The 20,975-nt window shown below is 39.2% G+C and overlaps 1 protein-coding gene across 1 annotated transcript in view; it reads right to left on the reverse strand.

Moving 5' to 3' along the window:
• LOC106869212 (guanine nucleotide-binding protein G(s) subunit alpha) overlaps positions 1-96 on the reverse strand; it is an 88,861-nt gene extending 88,765 nt beyond the window's left edge. The window contains exon 1 of the mRNA XM_089337912.1: positions 1-96. This exon is cut by the window's left edge and continues 467 nt beyond it. The gene's annotated coding sequence lies outside the window, so the exon portion shown is untranslated.
• Positions 97-20,975: the final 20,879 nt, after the last annotated feature.

Raw genomic sequence — 20,975 nt, forward strand, 5'->3', positions numbered from 1 at the left:
GACAGAGGGCAGAAAGCAAAACGTGTGCTAACGACGAGCTTAAAAAAATCCTCTGAAGAAGCGTGCGCGCAAGAGGTTGGTGGTGGTGGTAACAGTAGACCGACTGACGTAGTGGGAGATGGTTTCACAGTCGGCACACAACAACATATGCATAGAGAGAGGGGGAAAGAGAAAGATATAGAGGGGAATGGAGCGCGGGAGTGAGAGAGAGAGACAGAGAACGGATTGAGAGGGACAGAAAGGGAGAGAGAGAGAGAGAGAGGCTAATATGAATATAGAGAGTGATAAGGAAGGGAGAGAAATGAGTAAGAGAGAGGAAAAGACAGTGAGGAGGAGAGCGAGAGAGAAGGGATTGAGACGGAGGAAGAGAGATTACGTATACAGAAAGAGGAAACAAATGAAATAAGTGAGAGGGAGGAAGTGATTACATATAAGGAGAGAGAGAGGAAGCAAGTGAGATAAGTGAGGAGGAGACAGAGAGAGAGAGATAGAAGAGGCGAGAGTCAAAGTGGGAAGAGGAGACAGAGTAGAATGAGAGACGGAGGGAACTGGAGTGACAGAAAGGGATAGTTAGAGGGAAAGAGACTAAGACAGGCCCTGAGAGAGAGGGAAAGTATAAGCCTGAGAGAGAGATAGAAAGAACGTGATACAGAGAGAGAGAGAGTGAAAGAGAGACGGTAAATGAGTAAGAGTGACGTTGTTAATTGAGGGTGTTAGTGTGTGATTAAGTGAGTGAGGGGCAGAGTGAAGGAGAGATGGCAGTGGCGGAGGGAAGTAATAAAAAAAGAAAGAAAAGAGACTGTCTTTAGTGATACAAGTCGGAGCGATTATTATTATGATTATTATAAAAGCGGCGATGGCTGAATCGTTAACATGCCGGACAAAATGCTTAGCGGCATTTCTTCCGACTCTGTGTTCTGAGTTCAAATTCTGCCGAGATCGATTTTTGCCTGTCATCCTTTCGAGGTCGATGAAATCGGTACCAGAGAGTTGATGTAATCGACTGCCCCAAATTTCAGGCCTTGCGCCTAAAGTAGAAAGAATTATGGTTATTTATTATTATTATTATTATTGTTATTATTATTATTATAAAAGTAGCGATGATAGGGTCGTTAGCACGCCGGACAAAACGCTTAGCGGCATTTTTTTCCGACTCTTAATGTTCTAAGTTCAAATTACGCCAAGGTCGACTTCGCCTACCAGCTTTTTGGGGGTCGATAAATTAAGTACCAGTTGAGTACAGAGGTCGATGTAATCGACTAGCCCCTCCCCCAAAAATGTCAGGCCTTGTGCCTATGGTAGAAAGGGTTATTATTATTATTATTATTATTATTATTATTATTATTATTATTATTATTATCATTATTATTATAGTCATACATAACGGCGCAAGCGAGGGTGTGTTATGAAAGATAGTAATTCTAGAGAGAGGGAAATAAGAAGGGCGATAGGCGGAGGATGATAGATAGATAGGGTGAAAGAAGATAGAGAGGGGGGTTGTGAAGGAGAGGCAGGGAATGATATAGGGAGGGAAAAGAGACAGAGAGAGATATTTAGATAGAGAAAGAGATGTAAACAGTGTCAGTAAACGAAATATGGAAGAAGACAGACCGACTGATGGGAGAAGAGAGAGGGAGGAGAAAAAGCGTTAATGAAAAATGGAGGAAGACAAACAGATAGATATGAGGAAGAAATGCATCGGTGAACGAAATAGAGGGGGGAACGGCCAGAGAGAGAGAGAAAGTGTGTGTAAAAAGGAAGGTTTTTGAGGAGCTGTTACCGAGACCCAGTGCTAGTAAAATGTGAGCGTGTGTGTGTGTGTGTATGTGGCCAAGCAATAATAATAGAGCAACAACTGAGAGTAGCAAACCAAACTAGTGTGTGTGTGTGTGTGTGTGTGTCTTTGATTTTTATGTTAGTGTGTCTATGAGCATGTCAGTGTGCGTATGGTGTGTGCTAGTGTGTATGCATCAATAACAGATGTCTAGCAGACAAAACCCATGCGTGTATGTGTGTGTAGGTGGGAAGACATGGGGTGGCTTAACAAACCAAACCGACCAAACTATGTTCAGTTTGGGGAGTGGAGAGAGAAAGAGACAGGGAGAGGAAGAGAAACGGAGAGAGAGAGAGAGAGGAGAACTGGTTCGATCTGCCACAGTATCCATAGCATAAACCAATTGTCCCCAACCGTTTCACTACCAGGGACCCCTTTTATTTAAATGAGTTTTCCTACAGACCCCTTTTAATATGCTTATCCTTATGTGTGTGTGCACATATACATGCATATATATGTATGTGTAATTTCGAATTTAGTTACCAAACTCCCAGTACTACCTTTGTGGACCACCTGGGGTCCACGAACCACAGGTAGGGAACCACTGGTATAAACTGTGAAATGACCTAATCTGGGTTAGGAATAAGGTTTAGGGCTTAGGGTTATGGTTCTCGTTAAGGTTTAGGGTTTAAGGTCAGGTTGAGGTTTACTATTTAGGGTTAGGGGTTAAGGTCTACGATTTAAGGTTAGGGTTTAGGGTTTAAGGTCGGGTTTAGAGGTTAGAGTCAGGGTTTAAGATTAGGATTAGGATTTAAAGTTAGAGTTAGGATTTAGGGTTTAAGGTTAGGGTTAGGGGTATGGCTTAGGGTTAAAAAAAAGCACCATTTGAGCATGGTTGGTGCCAGTGCGGCTGACTGGTCCCATGCCAGTAGAACATAAAAAGCACGATTCTAGCGTGGTTGTTGCCAGTGCCGCCTGACTGGCTCCCATACTGGTGGCACATAAAAAGCACCCACTACACTCTCGGAGTGGTTAGCAGTTAGGAAAGGCATCCAGCTGTAGAAACTTTGCCAGATCAGATTGGAGACTGGTGCAGCCTTCTGGCTTGCCAGCCCTCAGTCAAACCATCCAACTCATGCTAGCATGGAAAGCGGACATTAAACAATGACGATGATGATGATGATTATCATAACCAATACTAACATAACCAAATTTATCACTATAGTGATTTCTGATAATGTTGGTTGCCAGTGCCCCTGGACTGGCTCTTGTGCGGGTGGCACATAAGATGCACCATCCTGAGCGTGACCGTTGCCAGTACCGCCTGACTGGCCTTGTAGGGTTTTCGAGCGAGATCGTTGCCAGTGCCCCTGGACTGGCTCTTGTGCGGGTGGCACATAAAAGCACCCACTACACTCTCTGAGTGGTTGGCGTTAGGAAGGGCATCCAGCTGTAGAAACTCTGCCAAATTAGATTGGAGCCTGGTGCAGCCATCCGGTTGCACCAGTCCTCAGTCAAATCGTCCAACCCATGCTAGCATGGAAAGCGGACGTTAAACGATGATGATGATGATGATGATATACCAACATTATCAGGAACAATACTATCATAGCAAACAACATTGTGACCCCCATATAAAGGGAAGAACAGCTTGCTCAGTTTGCTAGAAATAGCAAAGAAATTCATCTGAAATCACACCAAACTGTTTTATAAAAGGAAGGACACTGAATAATGCAATGATAAATAATTTGTACCACATCTGAAAAACAAGACGTGACGATCATGTCTTTGATTGTAGGTCTTCTTGATCAGGGTTGACCTGGGGTTAAACAACAACAACAACAATTCTACCATGTCACCATAACTGCCACTGCCACCACCACCACCACCTTCAGTCTCAAATTAAACATGATGTATTCCAGCTCTTTATGCTCTGAGTTCAATTCCTGCTGACATCAACTTTACCTTTCACCCTTTCAGAGAGATCAAGAAAACCCATGGTCAAATATACTTCATCCATGACCACCCTGTCTTTTTGTACATTTTGTTGTTGTCAAGTCTTAGGTTAGCTCTGATCCAGCAGGCCATGACCATCTTGTCTTCTGAAAGTGTATCTAGGACTACAATAGCAAAAAAGTGCCCTTCCATCTTTAAGATGTCAGAGTATGACTAGCAAGAGATTTAGCTGCTATTTCTAAGACACTAAAGGATTTCTTAAAGGCTCTCATTTTATGTCATGTAACTTTCCTGGTTTTTTTGTTCTTTTTTTTTTTGTGAATTGACGAAGATTTGGCTGCTATTTCAAGCGGGTTGTAAGATCAGGTAGAGATTCTGAGGCTGGTTTGTGTGTTCAGGGTGGCAGGTAATTGATTTGGCGGTGGAAGCAACTGAAGTCTGACATTGTCTGAGAGTCTGTCTGGAAATCAGTTATTTGGCAGAATCGTGAGAGTCTCAGATATCTCCTCACAGTGCCAAACTTACATGGAACTTAGAGTTGTTGCTGGAAACTTCCTCGCAGTTCCTGGGGAAGGGGGAAGTGGATGGTAGAGGGGCAGGTATGTATATATACATTTATATATATATATATATATGTGTGTGTGTGTGTGTGTGGGAGAGAGAAATGGATGAATAGGTATATATATATATATATATATATATATATATATATATATACATATATATATATGTGGGGGAGGAGAGCGAATGTATGTAAATGTAAATATATATATATATATATATATATATATGTAGAGAGGAAGAGAGAGAGAGAGAGAGTTGGTTGATTGGTTAAATAGACGTTGAAGGATGAATATACATGTGTGTGTATATATATGTGTGTGTGTGTACATATATATATATATATATATATATATATATATATATATATATATATATATATATGTCATCGTCATCATTGTTTAAAGTCCATCTTCCATGCATGGGTAGAATGGTTGACATATATATATATGTGGTCTGATCAATAAGTATCTGGACTGTTGCTATAGTAACGAAGCTAAAGCACACAGAGCGAAGTCACTTGACACAAATTGACCTTGAACTCTTCTGTGCCTGCACACTAAGTTTTAAAGTTCTAGCTCACTTCTGCTGTTTACAGCAGTGCTTGGAAGGAAGGTGTGTAGCATGTGATCATCGCACTGACATGACAGAGAAAGTTGAGCAGATCCCCTGCATCTTTGTTTTTTTTTTTAACGACTCAATCACTGTTCACTTCCTGTGCATTATTCTATGTACTTTACATGCACTTTTGGCTACTTTTTCTTATGAGTTGTAGTGCACCTAACCACTAAATACAATAAGTTCACTATTATATTTCTTTCCATTGTGTTGAAAACAATTTCTGACCTACAAACTTCAATCATTCATTCATTCATTCATATACATATAACCTTGCAACACAGTTATGCTTCAAGTTAATGTCACATTCATTCCCTGCAGATGACCGTTTCACATGCATGCACATTTCCATGGCGTCCCATTTTCTCTGATCAATTACACGTCCTTGCACTCCCACTATACATTGTTCTCTTGCAGTGATTTTTGTTACATGTTTCCACATAAACGTTCACAGTTTTCTCAGGTTACTTAATTTTTTGTTGCACACCTCTTTTTAGCATAAACAACGGTCATACATTCATTCATAATCCAATTACAGGTATGCACTCTTATGTTCGTACCTTCAGTGATTCGTTTCTATGCCTGATTCGTTTCTAAGCTCTAATTCCCAGCAACTGCACACGTTGGACACTTCACTTAGCGACAGATCACACCACACTTCATTACTTATCTGTTGTTGCAGAGAACTCACTCCCCAGCTTAACTTGACCAGATCTGTTAACACACTCAGCCGCATTCTCCATTCTCCATACCTTTCCCACAAAAGGGACACAGACCATGCTTTCAGTGCCCTTGCTTACAACCACCTCTCCACTTCCCTCCGGTCACATTGAACATAAAGTAAGAATGAGACGGAGAGCAGTCTACTTTGAATAAGAGGGGAGAAAAGAATATCAGAAAAAGCTCTGTCTTCCATCCTTCTCTCTATACACACTCTTCCTCCTATCTTAGTAGCCAAATCCTACAACCCTGACCATATATATATATATATATATATATATATATTACACACACACACACACACACACACACACACACACATGTGTATGTAGGTATGCATGTCTGTGTCTGTCTTTGTTCACCTATGTCAAATTGTGCCCCTTTCTGTCCCATAACTTTAACCTTTCTATCTATGGTGAACAATAAAATAAGGTAGCTGACAGAAATAAATATAAGGGGTCAATATAACTGATTTAAAACATCCCCTTGAAGGTGGTGCCCCAGCATGGCCATGGGCCAATGAGTGAAAGCAGTACAAGAATTAAAAGAATAACTGAATGAATAAATCCAGCTGGTGACCTTGTGGCTTGTTCACTGAGAGACTCATTGTAAAATTCAATTGCTTAATTAGGACAATTAATGGAGGGAAAAATAAACAACACAATGTGTGTGTGTGTGTGTGTGTGTGTGTGTGTGTGTGTGTGTGTGTGTGTGTACATATGCATACACACACACATACATACATATTTACATAAATATTTCATCAATCACAAAGGCAAGAGCAATCACCACATTACTGCTGTCTGAAGATGAGAAAGTCAGACACAGCAACAAGACCATAAAATGTGGCAGAAAATGGAAACCTCCCCCCCCCCCCAGGAAGCTGTGAAGGAAGCAGAGACACACAGGAAACACCAGGAGATTACTGGAGCAGTCTATCATGAATGGCTGGGACTTGGCAATTACAGCACCAAGAGGTGGAAAAGCACCAAAACCAGGTCAAGGCAGAGCTCATAATGCAAAGGATCCATGAGGAACTCCTCATGAGGAAGGCAGTAGGGCCTGTCCCGCAGGGTCACTGTCTTAGAAAGAACTCTGGAGCCCTGACTAGGGAAGATTGTCTTTTCTCTTTCATGCTGACCTCTTACCAACCCCAAACAACCTTAAAATATGGGATAAAATATGCAAGCTATGCAAAGCAAATCTTTGCACTCTCAAGCACATTTTGACCAAATACCCCAGAATTCTGGGAGAAGGCCAATACAAGTGAAGACATGACAAGGTTCTTGTGGAAATTGGCAAGTGGACTGATCTGCAAAGGTGAGGGCTAATAAACACCAGCCACCACTACCACCATAGGGTATTGAATTCTTAAAGGAAGGTGACAAAGCTCCCAAAGGGAAAGCAATGGAAAGAGATCCATTTTCTATTTTGTGTTCAGTATCAGACTGGGTGATGCAAGTGGACCCGAGACGAAGATTAGTTTCCTCAGAGGAGATGTCATCATCTGAGTTCCTGGTGTGAAAAAGTTGTTTGATTTTGTGGAGATAACAACAGCATATATTTTAGCAGTGGAAAACAGAAAGGCAAGGACATATTTTTCAGATGATTAAAAAACCAAACTCTGAAAGTACCTTGTTGGCTTTAGTTATGACATACACATAATGCACAACTGTCTCCGAGCTCAATGCACAATTGTCTCCAAGCTCAATGCTCATCTGTCTCCAAATGTTGATATTACCCAATGATACTACAGCACTTATTTGGAAATGTGTCAAATATTCTCACATCTACACAATTCATGTTAGACAACTGAAGGAATTTTGTGACTTTGCAGACATGGAATACAAAAAAAGAAAAAAAACTATAACAATATGGTAATATTACATTTTTATCACTGCTGTCAGCAGTTGGAAGAATTCATTATATTTTTGTTGGCTTCAAAACTTGCTGCCTGGGATTGATAAGACAAGTTCTTTGAAAATAATTTTGGATAAAAAGTATTTATTGCTTTCTACATGGACAGCTCAGTTCTTTTTCTGACTATGGAAAAGGACAGTTCCAGTACAGCAGATATCAAGTTAGCCATATGAAACCAGATTACAAAGATAGAACAATGAAAAATCTGAGTTTAGAACCTCAACGTGCAAAGGCTTTGCCAAACAAAAAAAAAAAGAAAATTAAAATTTATGAAAGCATTGGAAAAAAAATGAGGAAACTGGAAACGTTTTTATGAATGATGTCTCTAATCCATAGAAGTGTCCCAGCCAACCTAATTTCCTCTTCTTGATCTGGGTTTCGATAAGTTGCTCTTTCTACAAGAATATATCTCAATCGTCAAAAACATGTTTCAGTGGGTCTCCAAGAAGGGCAGCCTCTCTGACCCTACTGAAATGTGTACCATCATACAGTCTCAATCTATGATTACGACCATCATAACCATCACACTAAATACAGCAGCACCACCACCATATTACTAGCATTTTTTTTTTTCTATAAAAAGTCCCAAACAAGTCAAGAATCCACTTAATGTAAGGGACTATAAAGGAGAAATTGAGATGAAAGGAATGAATTTACTTTAGATTTGAAAGAGTTCAGGTCATAAGAAGGAGGAAAACAATGAGATGAAAGAAAGTTCCAAAGCCTGGCAGTTTAAGGTAAAAAAAAAAAAGCAACAACCATAGAAAGACTTCCTCATTCGTGGAAGTTCAACAGCATTTGTATGAAGAGGTCGTGAGATTTGAATCAGGTGAACTGGCACAAAGTTACCTGGAACTCAAAGTTAAAGCTCATCAAAGCACTTGTGCCAATTATGATAGAAAGGACTAAGACACAGCAATGTCACAGCAATGTGACAAGGGTTGCAGCGTTGAAGCAAGAGAGGAACCAGTCAAATTAGGGAGACTTGCTTCTGAACTTGATCGAGGAGACCCAAATGACAAGACGGTGCATCTGCCCAAATATGACAACATTCAATATATTGCACAACCCAACCATCAACACCACCCTACCACCACCACTACCACTACCACCACTACCAACAACAACTGGTATTTCAAGGTTAAAAATGTTATCTATCCAAAACGACATTCCTTTCCACGATCCAAATGAAAGAATTTCAACTTTGTCATCTTTCTTAACCAGCTAGAAATAGCAGCCAATTTACTTTCAAAACAATTAAATACAGTTCATTTGAAAATAAAATGATATGATCCCAAATGATCATATGTCTGCTTCGTCAAAGCTAACCCCTAGAGCAAAACTGCAAATACACTTTCAGTGACCTAACAAAGGAGCCTCTTATGTGTGGCACCCCACTTGCTAGTAATAACAGCTAAATTTGCTTCTTAAAAAAAGCACAGATGAACACACACACACACATGGCTATGTGGTTAAGAAATTTGCTTCCCTGTCACATGGTTTTGGGTTCAGTCCCACTGCATGGCACCTTTGGTAAGTGTCCTCTACTATAACCCTGGGCCAACCAAGCCTTGTAAGTGGATTTGGTAGACAAAAAAACTGGCCTTAGAAAATTTGCTTCACTAAACTCCATCCAATCCATGCAAAAATGAAAAAAATGGACATTAAAATGATGATGATGATGATGATGCTAAACAGGCTTCCACACAGTTTCCATCTTCCTGACTTAAAAAATAAGTACTGGGGTTAATTTGTTCAGCTAAACCTTTCAATTGGTGCTCCAGCATGGACACCATCAAATGACTGAGACAAGATAAAAGATATCTACTGACACAGACATAAACACACACACACACACATAAGATTGTGGGCATGGCCTCTTCCTCTTTCCCCTGGTCCCTAAAAAACAGTCCCAAAACGACAAACAGTCATGTGATCAGAAAATACCTGTAATATTTGTTGTTCTCTGAAGTGAGTCACTCCTCTTTGCCAATCGACTTCGTTATTCAACTTCCTCATTCATCTCATTAAATTTAATCACAAATTAATTAAGCCTTAATTATAATGATCAGCTGGGAACAAAATTCAGTAATGTTCTTTCTTTGTTTTGTTTTTTTTTGTTATATTTGTTTGTTTTTGCTCATTTTTTTTTCTATGTTGTTTTCATTGTAGCAACAGTTGTTAATATTGGCTAGAACCATTCCCATCTGTATCACATCATCTTCCCAAATGTGTGTGTGTGTGTGTGTGTGTGTGTGTGTGTGTGTGTGTGTGTGTGTGTGGTGAATAAACTGTCGGCTAGATTACACAAAAAAATGAAAATAGCACTGACATCTCATTTTAACAGATATATGTACCAAAATTACATTAAAATATCTTGAGATACTAAAGTTCAGTTCCGGGTTCAGTTCCACTGCGTGGCACCTTGGGCCAAGTGTCTTCTACTCTAGCCTCGGGCCGATCAAAGCCTTGTGAGTGGATTTGGTAGATGGAAACTGAAAGAAGCCCATTGTATATATATATATATATATATATATATATATATATATATATTTGTGTGTGTCTGTGTTTATTCCCCCACCATCGCTTGACAACCAATGTTGGTGTGTTTACATCCCCGTAACTTAGCAACTTACCGGTTCAGCAAAAGAGACAAACAGAATCAGTACTAGGCTTACAAAGAATAAGTCCTGGGGTTGATTTGTTCGACTAAAGATGGTGCTCCAGCATGGCCACAGTCAAATGACTGAAACAAACAAAAGAATACAAAAAAAAGTAAAAGAATATATATATATATATATATATATATATATATATATATATATATATATATATATATCAATATCAATGGCATAGTCATGAGTGGACTCTTTCATCATAGACCTACTGGATAAAAGTTGACCTAGGGTTAAAAAACAACAACAACATGTATAAAGTATAAAAGTGCTTGATACATAAAAGGATGTGGTATGATTAGAACACCTTTGATCCTAGACCTGCTGTGGAAAAAAGACTGACCTAGGGTTAAACAACAGGGCTAACCCTAACACCTTCAATTACCTAACCACTGTATTTAGAATGTTGTAACTAACAGAGAGGGATGTTGTTGTTGGTGGTGCTACTGCTGTTGTTGATGGTCACCCAATGTGTCCAACCTTTAATTTGAGATAGTAGGGTTTTGTTCCGCGGGTAAATTGGCTGCTATTTCTAGCTGGTTGAGAAGGACGACAAAGCTGAGATTCTTTCATTTGGATCGCAGAAAGGAATGTCGTTTTGGATAGATAACATTTTCAACCTTGAAATACCACTATTGTTGTAATTGTTGCTGGTGGTGGTAGTGGTGGTGTGGGGTGGTGGTGGCGGTGGCGGTGGGGGTGATATTGGCATTGATTGCGTTGTGTGGTGGTGGTGGTTGAGGTGTTGATGGTGGTTGTGTTGACAGCAGTAGTGAGACAGTGGTGGTGTAGTATTTCTTGTGATGGTCATCGTCGTCGTCATCGTCGTTGTCATGGATTGGTCGTCATAGAATCGTTAGAGCAACAGACAAATTGCCACAGAAACCAGGAAACCGGGCCCATGAGCCTGACTAGGCTTTAAAAGGGTGCATAAATAAATAAATAAATAATAATAATAATAATAATAATAATCCTTTCTACTATAGGCATAAAGCCTGAAATTTTGGTGGGGGAGGGGAAGTTAGTTGACTACATCGGATAAACTAAGTACCAGTTGAACACTGAGGTCGATGTAATCAACTCATCCCCTCCCCCAAAATTGCTGCCCCTGTGGCAAAATTTGAAACCATTATTAGAACACCAGGAAAAATGCTTTGTTGTATTTGTTTTGGCTCAATACATTCTCGGTTCAAATCTTGCCAAGGTCATCTTGCTTTTCATCCTTTCACGGTCAATAAAATAATGTACTAATGAAGGACTGGTGTTGATGTAATCAACTAATAGCCTCACTACAAAACTGTTGGCCTTGTATGTTAAGTAGAAACCAGCATTATTATTATTATTATTATTATTATTATTATTATTATTATTATTATCATTATTATAATTATTATTATTATTATTATTATTCAATAGTCTTCTTTTTATCACATGCTTTCACTACACTACTGAGTACGTGCTGTGGTTTGTCGTGGTGTTCTTATTTTCACTGTATTGAAAGTGCTTTATGTAGGATGTCTAGAAACACTATTATTATTATCATTTTTTTTAATTATTATTAAGGTGGAAAGCTGGCAGAATCGTTAGCATGCCAGGCAAAATGCTTAGTGGCATTTCATCTGTCTTCACGTTCTGAGTTCCAATTCCGCTGAGGTTGACTTAGCCTTATATCCTTTTGGGGTAAATAAAATAAGTACCAGTTGAATGTAATCGATTGTCCTTGTCTCTGGAACCATGTGATTGGGAAATAAAAGTTTTACCAAACAGCAATACCTATGCCTAAATATTTTGTATATTTCCATAAAGCTAGGTAGTAAGAAACTCTAGGGAAAGCTAAACAGCAGAAAGTCTTCAGGGAAGAAGTGCTTCTATATACAAGGGTTTCATCTCTTAACTCCTTACACTCAAAGAGGGCTGGGCTGCCTTGAGCAAATGCCTACTACTGTAGTCTTGGGTCAACCGAAGCCTTGTGAGTGGATCTGGTAGATGGAGACTGAGTAGAAGCCCATCATATATCTATCCATCTATTTCATAGGCACCCCTCTTCTGTCACATTTGGTTACTGTTAGTGTTTTAACCAGTACCTTCCTGGGTTGTCATGGTGACCCAGAGCCAAGGTACCTTGAATGTTAGAACCACTTAAGTCTGAGTCACCACCAGTTGAATGTAGGGTAAATTATGCCTTCTGAAATTTCTTATATAATGAAACTTAACCTATCATTATGGTTGGTTAGGTTAAATTAGGTTACATATGGTTAGATTATTAAAGAAAATATATGAAATTTAAACTCTCGACAATGTCTCCCGGTAGGCTTTTTTTAACCATATTAAAAGATTTCTTTATATTAGGCACAAGTGTGGCTGTGTAGTAAGAAGCTTGCTTCCCAACCACATAGTTCTGGGTTCCATCCCACTGCGTGGTACTTTGGGCAAGTGTCTTCTACTATAGCCTTGGGTCAACCAAAGCTTTGTGAGTGGATTTGGTAGACAGAAACTGAAAGAAGTCCGCTGTGTGTGTATGTGTGTGTGTGTCTGTACTTCCACCACTACTTGACAACCGGTGTTAGTGTGTTTACATCCCCATAACTTAGCAGTTCAACAAAAGAGATTGATAGAATGAGTACTTGGACTTTAAAAAAATAAGTCCTGGGGTCAATTTGTTTCACTAAAACCCTTCAGGGGTTTCTTTCAGTTTCCAGTTACCAAATCTAATTACAAGGTATTAGTTGGCCCGGGGCTATAGTAAAAGGCACTTCCCCAAAGCGCCAGACAATGAGACTGAACCCAGAACTTTGTGGTTGGAAAGCAAACTTCTTACCACAGACATGCCTGTACCTATATACGCAACTCTTTTTTTTGTCTTTTTGTTGCTCGGGAGCCCAGGTGGAGGGTGAAGTTAGACACAAGGGCTCAGGTATGAGAGGGTTATATCTACAACATACTGCATGATTAATTCAAAACAATGTGAATAAATATTGTAATCTGAATGCAGAAGGGTTAAAACCCAACTTGTTGATTTAGCAAGAATGAGCTTTGAATAAAGCATTTCCACAGAAATTGATGTTGAGAGGATTATTAGAAACTGTGCAGATAAAAAAATGAGTGGGTGGGGGTTAAAAAACCGAAAAGCTTGGTACATTAGCTGATTAGGCTTATCTTTACTTTGTATATATATTAAAAAAAAACTGTATTGTTATCAAGTTATTTCTTGTGCTCAGAGAATAAAGCATTTACAGAATTTTACTTTTAGTCATATTATTAAGATAACTTGAGATTAAAATGTCATCTTTAATTATACTTTCATAACCATATACCAAAAGCTATCTCTGCTGAAAAAAATACAGTTAAAATAAAATATGAAGAAAGAAGGAAAACAACAACTTTAGAATATGATGACAAACCATTATTTGTATTGAGGAAACTTAATTGAGGATTTAGGATATCTTTGTAACTTAAACTTCGATTGAGAGAGAATTCTCCTTCTTCCCCAAACCCAGAAGCTGTCTTATACCATCTTGCAAACAAAGGCCCTTGTACTGAGGCTCAGAAGTCAGAGCCAAACCTATGGTTGCTGGCACCCCAGGCAAGATGTGTTTCAGTGTTCATCATCATCATTGTTTTGACATCCACTTTTCCATGCTTGCATGGATTGGATGGAATTTGTTGGGGGTAGATTTTCTACAGCCAGATGGCCTTCCTGTTTCCACACTCAGGCCAACAGCTTCCACAGGCTGGGTAAACCATGGTGAGGGTAGCTGACAGCTCTCAAAACCTTGGTGAACTACAGCCTGTCTACCTATGCATGTGAAGACTGAATCCAGCAAAGTGTGCAGAGGAAACCACCAGATTGGTTCAACAGGCTGGAGAGTGGATCAACAAGTGCTGTGGAGTGCAAGCAGGATAGTGAGACACGAAGGACAGTGTGGCCACCCACTACAGCCCAACTTATCTCTAGCTGTCTTGACTTTGTCCTGCCATGCTGGAGTCAAATAGGAAGGGACGAGGAATGAGGCAGGTGACATTGTGCAAACCCTACCTCATTTGAAACCATGTCACACACAAGTCAAAACATCACACCATCCCGGACACACAAACACATACACATGCATACAGACATACGTTGACTGTGTATGTCTGTAGACGGATGTGTCTTTTATGGCATTTCAACGATCCAACAGATAAAGAGACAATTTTTTTTTTAATTTAAGACTATTTATTGAAGAATAAAATAAAATACAAAAAAAAAAACAGAATATAAAAAAAACGAGAGAGAAAAAAGTCTTCTGTGAAGGTAACTATGATGATATACGTGTCAAGGTTTTCTAACACGATTGCACTTAACTGTATAGGTGGGTGGTGAAAGGGGCTGAAGAGGAGGGCTCAGTGTGACAATGGCCGCCAGAAACGGAATCCACATTATTATGTTAGTGTTGCTGTTGCTGTTGTTGTTGTTGTTATTATTATTATTTGACCAATCGATCTCTCTTTACATCACGTAGGTTAATGGACATTTGAAGAAGAAAACAGAAGAATTGAAGAAAGGAAGAGAGAATGACATAAAGGGAATGAATAAATAAATAAATAGATAAAGGAAGGAAGAATTGAAGAAAGAAAAGAAAGGCAGAAGGAAGGAAGGAAGGAAAAATGAAAGAGATGGGAGAAATTGAATGAGAACAACAAAAACAACAACAGCAGCAGCAGCAGCAGCAGCAGAAACATTGTCAACAAAAACATTGGCAGCAGCATCAACAACAAATACAAAAACAAGAAGAACAGGAATTGTGTCCTTTGAATGTTACAATATTTTCTGTCTCAAGATAAAGTCAACATTTGAAGGGGATTTATTACCGACAGATGGTGGAGTGGAGCTGGAGAGTGGAGAGTGGAGTGGAGTGGAGAGTGTAGAAAAAGAAGTGAATTGGGTGAGTGGAGAGATGATGGAGAATGGAGGTGGGGGTGGAGATCAGAGTGGAAATTGTGAGTGGAGTTGAGCTGACAAGTGAAGTGTGCTAATAGAGAAGCAGAGTGGTGGTGGAGAGCAAGGTGGAGCTGGATAGTGGAGTGGTGGCATTGGGAAGTGGAGCTTAAGATTGGAGTGGTGCTGGAGTGTGAGTTGAAGTGTAAATTCTTTAAGGCGGTGCCCCAGCATGGCCACAGTATAATGAGTGAAACAAAATAAAAATAGAAAAAATAAATAAAAGTGTTATGCAATGGGAGTGAACTTGAAACCATGAGGCTGGAAATGAAGCTTCTGAACCACGTGTGTTATTTCCTTTGTATACAGTGTTCAGGCTAAATTTGACAGTTTGGGTTAAAGGGAAAGAAAAGACAATAATCCGTCCAAAAACAATAAAAGTATTTTCAAAAGATCAAGAAACATTATAGCTGGGAGGTAACAGTTAACTCAAAGTCTTGACTCTTTTACCGGTGAGCGTGTTAAATTATAAGGCACAAAAGGAAAAATGACTCTCCCCAGACACAACAGTATGTGCTTCAACACACAAACTCACATAAAGAATCTTGCAAACCAAATCCAAAAGCGAAATATTTATTCCCATTGTTTTGAATTAATCATGCATTATCTTATAGTTTGAAGATTGTAATGACACGTTTACTTTTAGAATGACATGGTAGGATAGGCATGAAAGACCTGATCGGGCTGGTTTGAATATAAAACTGGTAGAATATTTTGATCAGTTATGGCCAGTTTGAATGCTTAATGGGTCAAGTCACAGAGGTAGTCAGCTGAAACACTACACTCATCACAGTTTTATTGTTCCAGTTACACACTGCTTCTGTTTGAGGATAACAATTGTTCCTATCATAAGGCACAAGGCCTATGATTTGTGGGGACAGGGTTACTCAATTACACTTGGAACCCCCCCCCCCCTCTCCAGTGCTCAACTGGAGGTTATTTTATTAATTTCAAAAGGATGAAAGACAAAGCTGATCTTGGCAAAATTTGAATTCAGAACATGAAAGTCAGAAGAGATGCCACAAAGAATTTTGTCCAACGCACTAATGATTCTTCCAGCTCTGTACAATGCAACACAGCACACTTTGACATTCATAATGCATTAAATGGGGGGTGCATTAAGTCAGTCTGGACATGTTGCACTCTATTGTCCCATGCACATACTGCAACATGCAATGGTGCATTATACAGGGTGTATTATGACTCTATGCATATGCTGCACTCTCTCCATTGTCCAGTCTATTTTCAATGGATGTGATGAAGGTGTACAGGGACGAAGAATAAGATGTTAGGTTCTTCTGCTCGTTAAAGCATTGGTGAACCATTCTAGTGACATTTCATTCCTGATTGCTTCTAAGAGATCCCTGAACTGGTAGCCGCAACAGCGATAGCAAGAGCAGAGGTTCGATATCACAGCAATTACTGCAATGTGGGCCCAATGCTGTACACAGAACAACACCAACAACAATAACAACTGCAACAACAACTACTCCTACGATAATAACATGATGACGACGACGACGATGATGATGATGATGATGATGATGATGATGATGATGAGGAGGAGGAGGAGGAGGAGGAGGAGGAGGAGGAGGAGGAGGAGGAGGAGGAGGAGGAGGAGGAGGAGGAGGAGGAGTGGTGATGGTGGTACTGGCGATGGTGATGATGGTACTGGTGATGGTGATGATGGTAGCGGCAGTGGCAGCGAAGTGACAGTGGTGGTGGTGGTGGTGGTGGTGGACGCCTATGGTAATGGTGGTGGTGACGTCGATGACGGCGGCGACGGCCAACATAATGAAATGTGTAATGAAGCTATCGGGAGCAAAAGATACACGACACTCTCAGAATTTCAGCAAAAGAAAAGAGACAAAAAAAAAGACACAAGACAAAAAAAACAAGAAAGAATGAAAGAAATAAATAAAGAAACTGAAAGAAAACAACAATAGAGTCAAAAAGCAACATGGCGTCCAAACATTGACCTAATGTACATCCGGGTAATAACCGGATGTACATACTATTAAATCGTATGGTGTCAAAAGATACGAGAGATTAATAAATCATAAAATTGGATAAAGCTAAGTGTGTGTGTGTGTGTGTCTGCACGTGTATATATATATATAAATGTGTGTGTGTGTGTGTGTGTATTTATGTGCGCGTGTGTGTAGCTTTATACATGTATGTGTGTGTGTGTATATTTATAAATGTATGTATATGTATATTTATGCGTGTGTAAATATATTTATATGTAAATGTGTATGTAACGGGATTGGGGTGATGTGTGTGTGGGGGGGTGCCTATGCAGGTATGCGTGTGTGTGTGTGTGTGCAAGTGTATGTATCTGTCTATCAGCATATCAATCTGTGTGTGCATATATATATATATATATATATATATATATATATATATATACTTATTTGTCAGTTTATGTATGTATGTATGTATGTATGTATGTGTGTGTGTATATAGGTGTATGCATGAATCTAACAAATCTGCGCATATGTATACATATTTATGCATGTGTTTGTGTGTGTATGTGTTTGTGTGTTTATTAAATGTGTACATTTATCCAGTAAAAGGTTTTTCTAGTATTTTCAGTGATGTTTGTGTTACTAATATCTGATGATGATGATGATGATGATGATGATGGTGGTGGTGGTGGTGGCGGCGGCGGTGGTGACAATGATGTCGTTGCTGATGATGATGATGATGATGTGATGATGATGCTAATAATGATGGTGATGACAATGACAATGATGATTCTGAGTATGATTCTTGTTATAATGTTTCTGCTGCTGCTGTTGGTAATAATAATAATAATAATAATAATAATAATAATAATAATAATAATAATAATCCTTTCAACTATAGGATAAGTTGATTACATCAACCTCAGTGTTTCACTGGTACTTAATCTATTGATCCCGAAAGGACAAAAGGCAAAGTCAACCTTGGTGGAATTTGAACTCGGAATGTAATAGCAGACAAAATACCGCTAAGCATTTTGCTCAGCGTGCTAACGATTCTGCCAGCTTGTTTGCCTTTTTCTGCAGTAATATGAACAAAAGAAGAAGAAGAAGAAGAAGAAGAAGAAGAAGAAGAAGAAGAAGAAGATGGGATCCACAGATATGAGATAAAATGATCTGAAATCCTTAGTCAAATAAGAAATCATCAGAATGAATGAGTAACACAAGGAATGGAACCAAAATGAGTAATACAAGGAATTGTACCAAAATGAATGGAACCAAAATGAATGGAACAACTATGATTATGAAAGATCCAATGAAAGGAAAGGCAGTGGAGAATTATCAACCAATCACCTTCCTTAATCAGTACTGGAAATTTACGAACAGACAACAATTGTTACTGAGAAAATCATGCTATCATTTGATGGAAAACAAATTATTACCTACTGATCAAAAAAAGATTGCAGGAAATATTTGAAAGGCACCAAAGACAGTCTGATCATTGACAAAATGGTAAGGAAGTACTGGAAGCAACTGCAGACTAAGTAGTGCATGGATGGCATGGGCTGACTTTAAAAAGACTTATGGTATAGTGCCCCATTCTTGGATTGTGGAATCACAGTGTTTGGCATACCTGAAAATCCCCCTCGAAATTCTCAGTGTTAAGATATCCTTAGCTTTACTTATTCTAGTGCCAGATGATGTATGAGGTAATCAGAGCACTTTAACAAGGTCAACCAAGGGACCCCCAACTCAGTACTTTGTCCCATCATAGGCTTTGAACATAGAAAGCGAATATATTTGCTCAAAATGTTATCATTGTTATCTGTGGAAAGCAGAATTTTCTCATGGCTTTGAAAAACAACTTTCCTTTTGCTGTAAGAAATGGTGAGAAAGTACTGGAAGCGACTGCAGACTAAGTGGGGCATGGATGGCATGGGCTTACAAAGAACCAGTCCTGCGGTCAATTTGTTCGAATAAAGGTGGTGCTCCAGCATGGCCGCAGTCAAATGACAAACAAATAAAAGAAAAAGATATATATGTGTGTATGGGTGTGTGTGTATATGTATATATGCATATATATATATACACACACACACGCACACATCCATATCTATGTGTGTGTGTGTGTGTATGTGTATGTGGGCATGTGCATGTGTGTATGTGTGTTAGTGTATGCGCTTACAGTGTTATTCATATATTGGAGCCTGGTGCAGCCATCTGGTTTCACCAGTCCTCAGTCAAATCGTCCAACCCATGCTAGCATGGAAAGCGGACGTCAAACGATGATGATGATGATAATGATGTGTGCATATTTGAATATCTGTGTGTGCGCATGTACATGTCGGTGTATGTATGTGTATGTGTTTGTATGTGTGTATGTGTGTGTGTGCGTGCGTGTATGTATGAACAATGAAAACCTAGATAACGCAACAAGTATGTTATCGTGACAATCTGGAATAATGTTTTACCATTTGTCTCTCTCACGGCTCATTCCTTCTTTGTTCCTGTCAGTCAGCTGGGAATCACAGAGATACGTCTTTACCATACACCTGAAGGAGAGCGTATGTGTGTCTGTGCGTGTCTCTGTATTTGTGTGTTTATGTGCTTTTGTCTGTGTGTGTTTCTGTGAGTTTGTGTGTGCGTCTGTGTGTTTGTATATGTCTGTATGTTTGTGCGTGTGCATGTATCTAAACATACAAAACAATACTAACACACACACACATACACACACACATCATTCAAGTGGGCTAACAATGAAGGAGCCTCTAGTCAGTCATTACACCTCCTAAAAGTAGCAGTCAAATCTCACTTGGATCACACCATATCAATTTAGGAAAAGATAAAGTGTTTAATATGGCTCTGAGAGTCCTGCATATAGAGAAACAAATGGAATAGTCATGGCCAGAATGTCTGGTCATAAGTCTGCTCAGTCAGTGTAGACCTGCAATGAAACAACAACAACAACAACAGTTAGCTACTCATACCCACAATCCAACAAGAGGAACGTCCATGTGGTGTTTGACGTGCTAAAAATATTAACCAAATCTCTCTCAAACCGTCCAACCCATGCCAACATGGAAAGCGGACGTTAAACGATGATGATGATGATACCCTTGGTGGTCTAAAGTGACACATGCCTGTACACAGTTGTCACTGTTCATGATTCTGCATTGCATTTAACTGAGAGGAGACATTTATCTAATAATTATGATGGTAAACGCTACAGATCATCAGGTGGATTAAACCATCATCTCTGCTTTGCAGCTCATTAACAAGTAATGGTCATACTCATGCGTATATCTATGTGTATATGCATGTGTATATGCATGTGTATATGCATGTGTATTTGCATAGCTGTGTGCATGTGGTAGGTAGGTACTACATATGTATATGTGCGTATATAAGCACGTACATACAAAAATACACTCAATAGTCTGTTCAATCAATTAATTATAATTATAATCTGCACATTCCCTACAATGGTTGAATAAATAAATAAATAATCTTTGTGTTTGGTTAAAGAAAAAAACAGGTAAACTTTGTTGTTGTTACTATTTGTATACCAAATCAAACACACACACACACACACACACACACACACACACTCACACACACACACATACATACACATACATGTATACACTCTCTCTCAAACACACACACATACACTCAAGCACACACATCTCTCCATTTAGTGACTTTCATCTTCACTTCTTTTAATTAATAGATTATTAAGCCGAAATATTAACAATTCTGCTCCTGCCCACCCCCGCAGAAGGTTAGTTCCATGTTAATCAGTACTTAAAGAC

The sequence above is a fragment of the Octopus bimaculoides genome, chromosome 20 (assembly GCF_046866305.1).
Source record: "Octopus bimaculoides isolate indiv1 chromosome 20, ASM4686630v1, whole genome shotgun sequence".
Classification (NCBI taxonomy): domain Eukaryota; kingdom Metazoa; phylum Mollusca; class Cephalopoda; order Octopoda; family Octopodidae; genus Octopus; species Octopus bimaculoides.